The sequence below is a fragment of the Ranitomeya imitator genome, chromosome 4 (genome assembly GCF_032444005.1).
Source record: "Ranitomeya imitator isolate aRanImi1 chromosome 4, aRanImi1.pri, whole genome shotgun sequence".
Lineage (NCBI taxonomy): Eukaryota > Metazoa > Chordata > Amphibia > Anura > Dendrobatidae > Ranitomeya > Ranitomeya imitator.
In genome coordinates this window covers 184,336,140-184,346,710 of record NC_091285.1, presented here as the reverse complement: position 1 = coordinate 184,346,710, position 10,571 = coordinate 184,336,140, and positions in this window count along the sequence as shown.

The following is a 10,571-nucleotide window of genomic DNA, read 5'->3' as shown; positions in this document are numbered from 1 at the left end:
AAAAAAATTGGATCTGAAGTAATTTTTTTTGTGAAAAAAGTTAAATGTTCATTTTTTTTTAAAACATTCCAAAAATTACTGTGAAGCGAAGCACCAGAAGGGTTAATAAACTTCTTGAATGTGGTTTTGAGCACCTTGAGGGGTGCAGTTTTTAGAATGGTGTCACACTTGGTTATTTTCTATCGTATAGACCCTTCAAAGTGACTTCAAATGTGATGTGGTCCTTAAAAAGAAAATGGTTTTGTAAAAATGAGAAATCGCTGTTCAACCCTTTTAACTTCCTAACAAGAAAAACATTTTGGTTGTGGGAAATGTTACTTATGAAGTATTTTGTGTGACATGTCTCTAAGATTTAAGGACATGAAAATTTAAAGTTGGAAAATTGAGAAATTTTCAAAGTTTTTGCCAAATTTCCCTTTTTTTCACAGATAAACGCAGGTAATATCAAAGAAATTTTACCACTATCATGAAGTACAATATGTCACGAGAAAACATTGTCAGAATCACCAGGATCCATGGAAGCCTTCCAGATTTGTCAGTGACAGTGGTCAGAATTGTAAAAATTGTCCTGGTCATTAACGTGCCAACCACCCTCAGGGGTAAAGGGGTTAATAGATATTAGATATTTGCATTGCAACATTTTTTTGGTATAGGTGTTTTATTTGTATTGTGCAATAGGTGAACACATATAGATATATTATTAGTATATTCTATTTATTTTCTCATATGAGAGTAGAATAATATACTAGAAGAAAGCCTCAAACATTTTATAGAATATGGACATAAAAGTATGAAATAAAAAACTGAGATTCATTAAAAGAACAAGTTAGAAAACATGAATACCAAAATATCATATCATATAATATAATAAAAATATAATAGAAATATAAATACAGCATATATTTCAGAAAATAAGAAAAACACAGAAAATGTCTGAAGCAAAATTCTTTCACAGGATAGGAGTATCAGTCACTTTTTAAAGAAGATTTCCCCCTCATATTACCTTGTACATATGGATATATAGTGTTCTAATTACTATGTTCACTTGATTGTAAGCAGGGCTGGACTGGTCTTCTGGCAATTCTGGAAAATACCAGCTAGGCCAGTCTAGTAGTGAACCTTATTGGCCTTCAATGTTTTTAACTGCATCTCCATCCTCGTGGTGCAGACATTGTTTAATAAATTTGGTAGAGAAGAGAGCCATTGACTCTGTGTGCCACCACATACTTGCCACCACATGCAGGCCGACATCCTACTGTAGGGGGCATTAGGTGGCATGATGTCATCACTTAAACGTACTACCGTCTGCGGGCAGGAGCTGCATTCATTACAGTCCTCATGCTAGAAAGTAGCGGCATGCATGCTTCTCATTACGATGTGTGATCTACTGCAGGACTGGGCGTTATATAGAGAGGCTGAGTTGAGTGATCTAATGTAGGGCGAGGCTTTAAATAAAAGGGCTGGGTAGAGTAATGTACTGCAGGATGAAACTGTATATAAAGGGCCTGAAAAAAGGATATAATGCAGCATGAGGTGGTAAACAGGTGGCTGAAGGACGGTGCTGTAAATGGGAAATAACATTGAGATGAGGTGAGTTCAATAAACATGGCATAATAATATGTCCTCTCTGCTCCTCTCACATGTAAAGTGATTGTCCACTTTTTATCAACAGGAAATCATAGGTAATGATCATTTCTTCATACATCTTTATGGCAAACAGAGCAACAATTTTCTGATATAGAGCTATAAATTCCCTGTACTGACATAGATGGAAGTTCTAGCATTACCTCTGCTTGAAGTCTCCACTAGAACTTACTGAATTCTGTGGGTTCATTGAATACAGTATGCGACTACACCATGCAGTGGTGGTTGTAAGCAAGTATATTGTACGATTTTATTTCATGATTTTACAGGTCAATTGGATCTCGATCCCCAGTCCAAATCCGGTCAGGTCACACTCGCTGTAACTGCAGACCTATGAATCCCCCCAGCACACACGCTGTGCGCTGTGAAGATTAGCCGGTTTCCAACCCGGGGCCAGAGGTTATGTATGAGTTATACATACTTCCGGCCATTGGGCACGGACTCACTCTCTATACAGTTTTAATGGAGAGAGGCTGCTCAATCTATTCAGGCAAGCCCATTGGCCAGTTGCATCACTAGACAGCATGCGGCTTCGGCTCAATACAAGTGTAGGGAGCAAGGCCATGCCCACTGGCCAGGAGTATGTGTAACTCATACATGCCCTCCAGTCCTGGGACAGAAACCAGCGAATCCTCGCAGTGCACAGTGTGTGTGATGTGGCGATTCATAAGTCTGCAGTCACACTGGGTAATGGGTATCTCAATATGGAAACTGCTGCTGGTACCAACCTATTGCGCGGTACCAACAGTGGAACACCCTATATGGCGTACGCACCACACACACACACACTCACACACTCTCACACACACACACACACACACTCACATTCTCACATACCCACACACTCACGTACTCACACTCAACACTCTTACACTAACACACTCACACTCACATTCACACTCACATGCACACTTACACTCACACACTCGCAGCCTCTTGCGCGGTACCACCAGCAGAACACCGTCGTGAACACACCAGTGCAGGTATCAGCTGAATGATTCACTGACAGCCGCCATCTTTGTACAGGAGGAGAGCATGACCACTGCTATCTGTCTGCACAAAGATGGTGGTGGTCTGATTTACTGCGCCTGCGTGAATTCCGTGCAGGTGCAGTGAATCATTCGGCTGATCCTGGCGGCAGATGCGCTACGTGTCTACAGGCAGAGGAAGCCTGTCACATTAAAGGGTTTTCCCTCAAAAGAAAGTTCATTTTAAAAATTGTCTGTGTCTGACTGTGTACGGAGCATACCACATCTCCTAGGCAGGGGAGGAAGCAAAAGACAATACAGACATTACAGTAGGGGATCACAATGTATTCATTTTGTGAGGCAAAATATTTAACTGACTGTTTTTAAAAAATATTTTACCTAACAAAATGAATCCTCTGCGATCTCCTGCTGTAATGTCAGTATTGTCTTTTGCTTCCTCCCCTGCTCAGGAGCTGTGGTATGTCCTGTACACTTTCAGACACAGACAATTTTTAAAATTAACTTTTGTTCATGGAACCCCTTTAAAAAGCAAATATCAATGCCAACATGGCTCTTCCTAAAAAGTACGCCAATGACAATGAAAGGAAAGCAGCAAAGGCACAACGTCAAAGACAACAAAGGGCAAATGAGACTCTTCAAGAGCAACAGCATCGCTGGGACAAAAACAATGCATATAAGTGTAGGTGTCAAGCACATGAGTCCCCTGATGCAAAAGTCATTAGATTATCACAGGATGCCATTAGGCAACAACAGCGCCGCATACCTACCCCCATCGTGACATTATTGCCCTCTCGATGCAATGGTATCGGGCCTCCATCTAGTGTAATAATAAGTCTTATGTCAGTTCCTTGTGTACAGAGCGAACTCAGGAGTAATACATAGCTGGCATCTGTCTATAACTGGAAAATCACAATGTCACGAAGGGGCTAAGAAATAGAAGGGTCTTCTAGTTTTCATACAATGACATCCCTAAAAGAAATCCTCAATGTTTGATTATGGGAATTGAACATTCACTATCAGTATGGTAGAGAGCTGTAGAGTTCGGGTCTTTTTCAGATCTGTTACATATTCTCTTTTTGGGTTACAATTTATACAATGACATCAGTTCAAAATGAGCACAGGATTCCTCGTCTTATTGTTCAATAGTCTCATAGGCAGAAATGTGCTGGGAAGAGGAAGAAGAGGAAGAAGAGAAGAAGGCTACAAAGGAGAAATCTGACTAAAAGGAGAAAATAGATGAAGATAATGAGGCAAGTCAAATGGAAGCTCTGCAGCACTTCCAGTTACTTAAAAGAATAACAGAAAAGACAGATCTGTGGTTTTTGCAGTTGCACCTCCAAACCAGGCATGGTCGTTTAAGATAATAGGCTTAATCTGGTGTTGACTGTGGAAGTTGGAAAGGTCACACACACATGCCATGCTTAGCACATGTACTCAACTTGATAGTTGAGCGATTTCTGAATGCCTACCCAAATTTGCCAGAGCTTCTGGTCAAGGTGCACCACAACAGCACCCATATCCACAAGTCAGCTACACCTGCCACCACTCTAGAAGTGCTGAAGCAGCACCTGTAAGTGCCAGCTCACTGACTGGTGTGCAACATCACCACATGCTATAACTTCACACTTCACATGCTGGCAAGGCTTTGTGAGCATTAGAGGCCAGTAGTTAAGTATCAGCTCAAACATGCCAGTCAGTATTCTGGACAGGCTCTGCACATAACTAAAGAGAGGGCATCATTGTCTGACATTTTTGTGGGTCTCCAAGACTTTGAGGACTCCACATAGATGGTGTGTGGTGATGACGCCATAGTCAGTGCAATGATCCCTCTTCTGTGCCTACTTAAACAGTCACTGCTCACAATTATACTTGAAGCTTTACATGTGAACCAGGTGGAGATGGAGGAAGACATAACACAGAGAGATTCTAGCCTGCCCAGTCTCATCTAATCTGCACAGCATGGATTAGGTAACAATGAAAAGGTGAACTCTGAGTACGAGGAAGAGGAGAAACAGTAGCTGGTGGCTAGTGCAATAGATGCTAGTAGCCACACAACCTTCGTCCCGTCTCTCCTACATGGATAAGCTGAAGATGGGAATGAGAAGGAAGAGAGGAGGAGGAGATGTTGTGCCAACATCATAGTGGAGACAGGTAAGTGTTGGCTGTAAGGAGCTTGGCACATATGACCAACTTTAGGTACTGCTGCCTTTCCCTTGACTCTCACGTTACATTCATCTTGGTAAAAAAAATAGTGTTGATTTTCACCCTGCTAGACCCACACTACAAGGAGAACTTTGTACCTCTTCTTCCTGAGAACTACCTAAAATGGTCCTATTCAAGAAGGCAATTGTCTAAAGTATGTTGAAAAAATTCCAATCAGACAACGCCCAGCATCCAGGGCCTGATGACCGGATATTTTTTGCAAGAAGTAAATTGTTTTTAAAGATTGTCAAGCAATACTTGGCCAACCAAACCAGGGTGCTCCCTACTTCCAACTATTGGCTCTCAAAGCTGGACACCTGGCATGTACTGTCTCTCTTTGCCTTGGAGGTGTTGTGCTGCCCTGCCACTAGCATCTAACACAAAGGCGCTTTCTCCTGTCAACTGTGAATGCTGACAGGCTCACTTTCATAAAGATGAACAAATCCTGAATAAGCCCACACTTTCCACACCATCAAAAGACAGCAGCACATGAATTGTTTATCATATTCAATGTTTGAATGAGGCCTGCCAGTTGTTGCCTTTCAGGAGTCTATGGATGACCCTTCTTATAATTTTTGCCTGGCTATGAACTTACTGCAAAGCTTTTAGTCATCCATACAGTTTAACATGGTTATTATTGCATTATGGTGGTATGTAAAACTCACAAAAATCGTTGAAAATTATTTCTGGAGTAGATTACTCATTCATAGATTATTATGTGCTTTCTGTCAGATGGTGGTATATAGCAGTACCAAAAACTTTACAAAATTTGTTTTGGTTACATTTCTTACCCGTACACTATTCTGTGGTCTGGGTTACATTTCTTGAATACTTAACATTCCAAAAGAGCATTTAAATATTTTATTGGGCTACATTTCTTACCCATACTCTATTCTGTGGTCTGGAGTATATTTTTGTCATATATAACAATCGAAAAAAGCATTAACAAATTTTGCTTGGTTAAAATTATGCAGCAGTAGAGTATTGTATTATGTGTTCTTGGTTACATTTCTATAATATATAACACTCCTAAAACGTGTGTTCTTGGCTACATATCTATAATATATAACACTCCTAAAAAGTGTTAAAAATGTATTTGGGTTCCATTTATCTCAGAAACACTTTCATTTTCTGGAATATACAGTTAAGTCCATATATATTTGGACAGAGACAACATTTTTCTACTTTTGGTTATAGACATTACCACAATGAATTTTAAACAAAACAATTCAGATGCAGTTGAAGTTCAGACTTTTTAGCTTTCATTTGAGGGTATCCACATTAAAATTGGATGAAGGGTTTAGGAGTTTCAGCTCCTTAACATGTGCCACCCTTTTTTTAAAGGGACCAAAAAGTAATTGGACAATTGACTCCAAGGCTATTTCATGGACAGGTTTGGACAATCCCTTCATTATGTCATTCTCAATTAAGCAGATAAAAGGCCTGGAGTTGATTTGAGGTGTGTTGCTTGCATTTGGAAGGTTTTGCTGTAAAGTAAACATGCGGTCAAAGGAGCTCTCCATGCAGGTGAAACAAGCCATCCTTAAGCTGCAAAAACAGAAAAAAAACCATCCGAGAAATTGCTACAATATTAGGAGTGGCAAAATCTACAGTTTGGTACATCCTGAGAAAGAAAGAAAGCACTGGTGAACTTATCAATGCAAAAAGACCTGGGCGCCCACGGGAGACAACAGTGGTGGATGATCGCAGAATTATCTCCATGGTGAAGAGAAACCCCTTCACAACAGCCAACCAAGTGAACAACACTCTCCAGGAGGTAGGCGTATCAATATCCAAATCTACCATAAAGAGAAGACTGCATGAAAGTAAATGCATAGGGTTCACTGCACGGTGCAAGCCACTCATATGCATCAAGAATAAAAAGGCTAGAATGGACTTTGCTAAAAAACATCTAAAAAAGCCAGCACAGTTCTGGAAGAACATTATTTGGACAGATGAAACCAAGATCAACCTCTACCAGAATGGTGGAAAGAGAAAAGTATGGTGAAGGCGTGGTACAGCTCATGATCCAAAGCATACCACATCATCTGTAAAACACGGCGGAGGCAGTGTGATGGCTTGGGCATGCATGGCTGCCAGTGGCACTGGGTCACTAGTGTTTATTGATGATGTGACACAGGACAGAAGCAGCCGAATGAATTCTGAGGTATTCAGAGCCATACTGTGTGCTCAGATCCAGCCAAATGCAGCCCAACTGATTGGTCGTCGTTTCATACTACAGATAGACAATGACCCAAAACATAAAGCCAAAGCAACCCAGGAGTTTATTAAAGCAAAGAAGTGGAATATTCTTGAATGGCCAAGTCAGTCACCTGATCTCAACCCAATTGAGCAGCATTTCACTTGGTAAAGACTAAACTTCAGACAGAAAGGCCCACAAACAAACAGCAACTGAAAACCACCGCAGTGAAGGTCTGGCAGAGCATCAATAAGCAGGAAACACAGCGTCTGGTGATGTCCATGAGTTCAAGACTTCAGGTAGTTATTGTCAACAAAGGGTTTTCAACCAAGTGCCAGAAATGAACATTTTATTTAAAATGATTTAATCTGTCCAATTACTTTTGGTCCCTTTAAAAACAGGGTGGCACATGTTAAGGAGCTGAAACTCCTAAACCCGTCATCCAATTTTATTGTGGATACCCTCAAATGAAAGCTGAAAGTCTGAACTTCAACTGCATCTGAATTGTTTTGTTTAAAATTCATTGTGGTAATGTCTATAACCAAAAGTAGAAAAATGTTGTCCCTGTCCAAATATATATGGACTTAACTGTATATATTTATATATATACTGTATATCTACTATTTAATTGTCTAAGGGTCACTTCCGTCTTTCTGTCTTTCCTTCTTTCTGTCACGGATATTCATTGGTCGCGGCCTCTGTCTGTCAGGGAAATCTAAGTCGCTGATTGGTCGTGGCAAAACAGCCACGACTAGTGTTGAGCGATACCTTCCGATATCGGAAAGTATCGGTATCGGTTTGGATCGGCCAATATTCAAAAAATATCGGATATCGCCGATACCGATACCCGATCCCAATGCAAGTCAATGGGACCAAAATATCGGAATTAAAATAAACCCTTTCTTTCCTTGTAGGTTCATTCTACATGAAGGAAAACAACTAAGAATAATGTAGGATGTATTGGGGGAGGTGGCGGAGACATTAAAGGCAATGAGGATTAGCCCAATCAAATAGAATAGCATGATTTTTTTTTTTTTAAAGACGTTCGGATTGAAAAAGATATTGACTATGTAAATTTTTTTTTATTTTGTCAGATATTGATGTTTCACTATTCCACGACCTTCCCCTTCTTTTTTTTCCTTTTCCCACACTTTCATCTTCATCATCATCAGCATCTTTGACATCAACTTCTTCACCTTATTCATCTTCTTCATCTTCTACCTATTTTTTTTTTTTTATTACATTCTTCATATTCATTTTCTTCAACTATTATTATTCTTCCTATTCTACATATTCTTTTTATTCCACTGTTATTATTCTTCCTATTCTACTTCTTCATCATATTCTCATTTGTGACAGGCATTCCCGTAGTTGTTATCTATAAAAGTTGGAAGATTACACCTTCCGTTCTGCCAGTCACAAAAGTTACATTTGTCCGCGTTCAGTTTGGCCTGCAGCATCAGGCTTTATCCAGGGGCACCACGAGGAGGAACGGACTCACCCCCATACACTGCTTAGTCTTCTTCTGCATATAATTTAGATAATATCTTTTGCTCTGATATTAAGTGTTATGCTTAATGTTCTTCTGCTCTTTGTTCTGCAGCCTCTTGTTCTTCTGCTTCTCGGTCTTCCATGTCGTCGTCTCCAGGGTCGTCGTCTTCAGTGTCGTCATCTCCGCCGTCGTCGTCTCCGCCGTCGTCGTCTCCGCCGTCGTCGTCTCCGCCGTCGTCATCGGGGTGGTCTTCCGGGTCGTCGTCGTCGTCGTCGTCATCGGGGTGGTCTTCCGGGTCGTCGACTTTAGGGTCTTAAACTTGGAAATGTAGCAGAAGGTACAAGAAGGCTGAGAAAATGCCAAGAACCAGCTGATGGAACTGGAACTCGGATGGCTACCCGAAGGTTCAAGAGCCTATGGAACTACCGAGGACCAGCTGACGTTACTGGAACCCGGTTACTAAGCAGGAGGTACCCGTGCTAAAAAGCACTACCAAGGACCGCCTGATGTTGGCGGAACTCGGATACCCAGAAGGAGGCACCTAAGCCAAAGGCTCTGCCCGGAACCAGCTGACGTTACTGGAACCAGGATGGGGAGCAGAAGGTACAAGAGCAAAAGACACTGCCGAGAACCAGCTGACGGTACTGGAACCCGGATGGGTAGCCGAAGGTCCAAGAGCCAATGGAACTACCGAGGACCAGCTGACGTTACTGGAACCCGGTTACTAAGCAGGAGGTACCCGTGCCTGAAAGCACTACCAAGGACCACCTGACGTTGGTGGAACTTGGATACCCAGAAGGAGGCACCTAAGCCAAAGGCTCTGACCGGAACCAGCTGACGTTACTGGAACCAGGATGGGGAGCAGAAGGTACAAGAGCAAAAGACACTGCCTAGAACCAGCTGACGGTGCTGGAACCAGGTGGTGGACCCGAAGGCCCACAGGAGAGGAGAGAACAGCTAGGCCGCGAGGCAGCCGCAGTTACCGAACCCCAACAGTCCTACAGGGGGAGCTGGGCCTACTGGCACTACAGAACCAGCCTTGACTACCAGTTCACGCAGCCCACATAGGAAGCTCCTAAACTGGAGGCACCCTGGAGTTGGCTAACTCGACCGCACCACGACGGGGCAAGCATAGGCGTCTCAGTGAGCTTGACACAACCCGGAAACAGCTGACGGTGCTGAAACCAGGCTTGGCACGAGGGAGTACCTGTGACAAGAACACTGCCGAGAACCAGCTGGCGGTGCTGGAACCCAGATGCGTTGCCCCAGTGTGCAAGAGCCAATGGCACGACCGAGGACCAGCTGACGGTGCTGGAACCCGGTTACTAAGCTGTAGGTGCCCGCGCTTAAAAGCACTACCAAGGACCGCCTGGCGTTGGCGGAACTCGGATACCCAGGAGGAGGCACCTAAGCCAAAGGCTCGGCCCGGAACCAGCTGACGGTGCTGGAACCAGGTGGTGGACCCGAAGGTCCACAGGAGAGGAGAGAACAGCTAGGCCGCGAGGCAGCCGCAGTTACCGAACCCCAACAGTCCTACAGGGGGAGCTGGGCCTACTGGCACTACAGAACCAGCCTTGACTACCAATTCATGCAGCCCACATAGGAAGCTCCTAAACTGGAGGCACCCTGGAGTTGGCTAACCCGACCGCACCACGACGGGGCAAGCATAGGCGTCTCAGTGAAGTTGACACAACCCAGAAACAGCTGACGGTGCTGAAACCAGGCTTGGCACGAGGGAGTACCTGTGACAAGAACACTGCCGAGAACCAGCTGGCGGTGCTGGAACCCGGATGCGTTGCCCCAGTGTGCAAGAGCCAATGGCACGACCGAGGACCAGCTGACGGTGCTGGAACCCGGTTACTAAGCTGTAGGTGCCCGCGCTTAAAAGCACTACCAAGGACCGCCTGGCGTTGGCGGAACTCGGATACCCAGGAGGAGGCACCTAAGCCAAAGGCTCGGCCCGGAACCAGCTGACGGTGCTGGAACCAGGTGGTGGACCCGAAGGTCCACAGGAGAGGAGAGAACAGCTAGGCCGCGAGGCAGC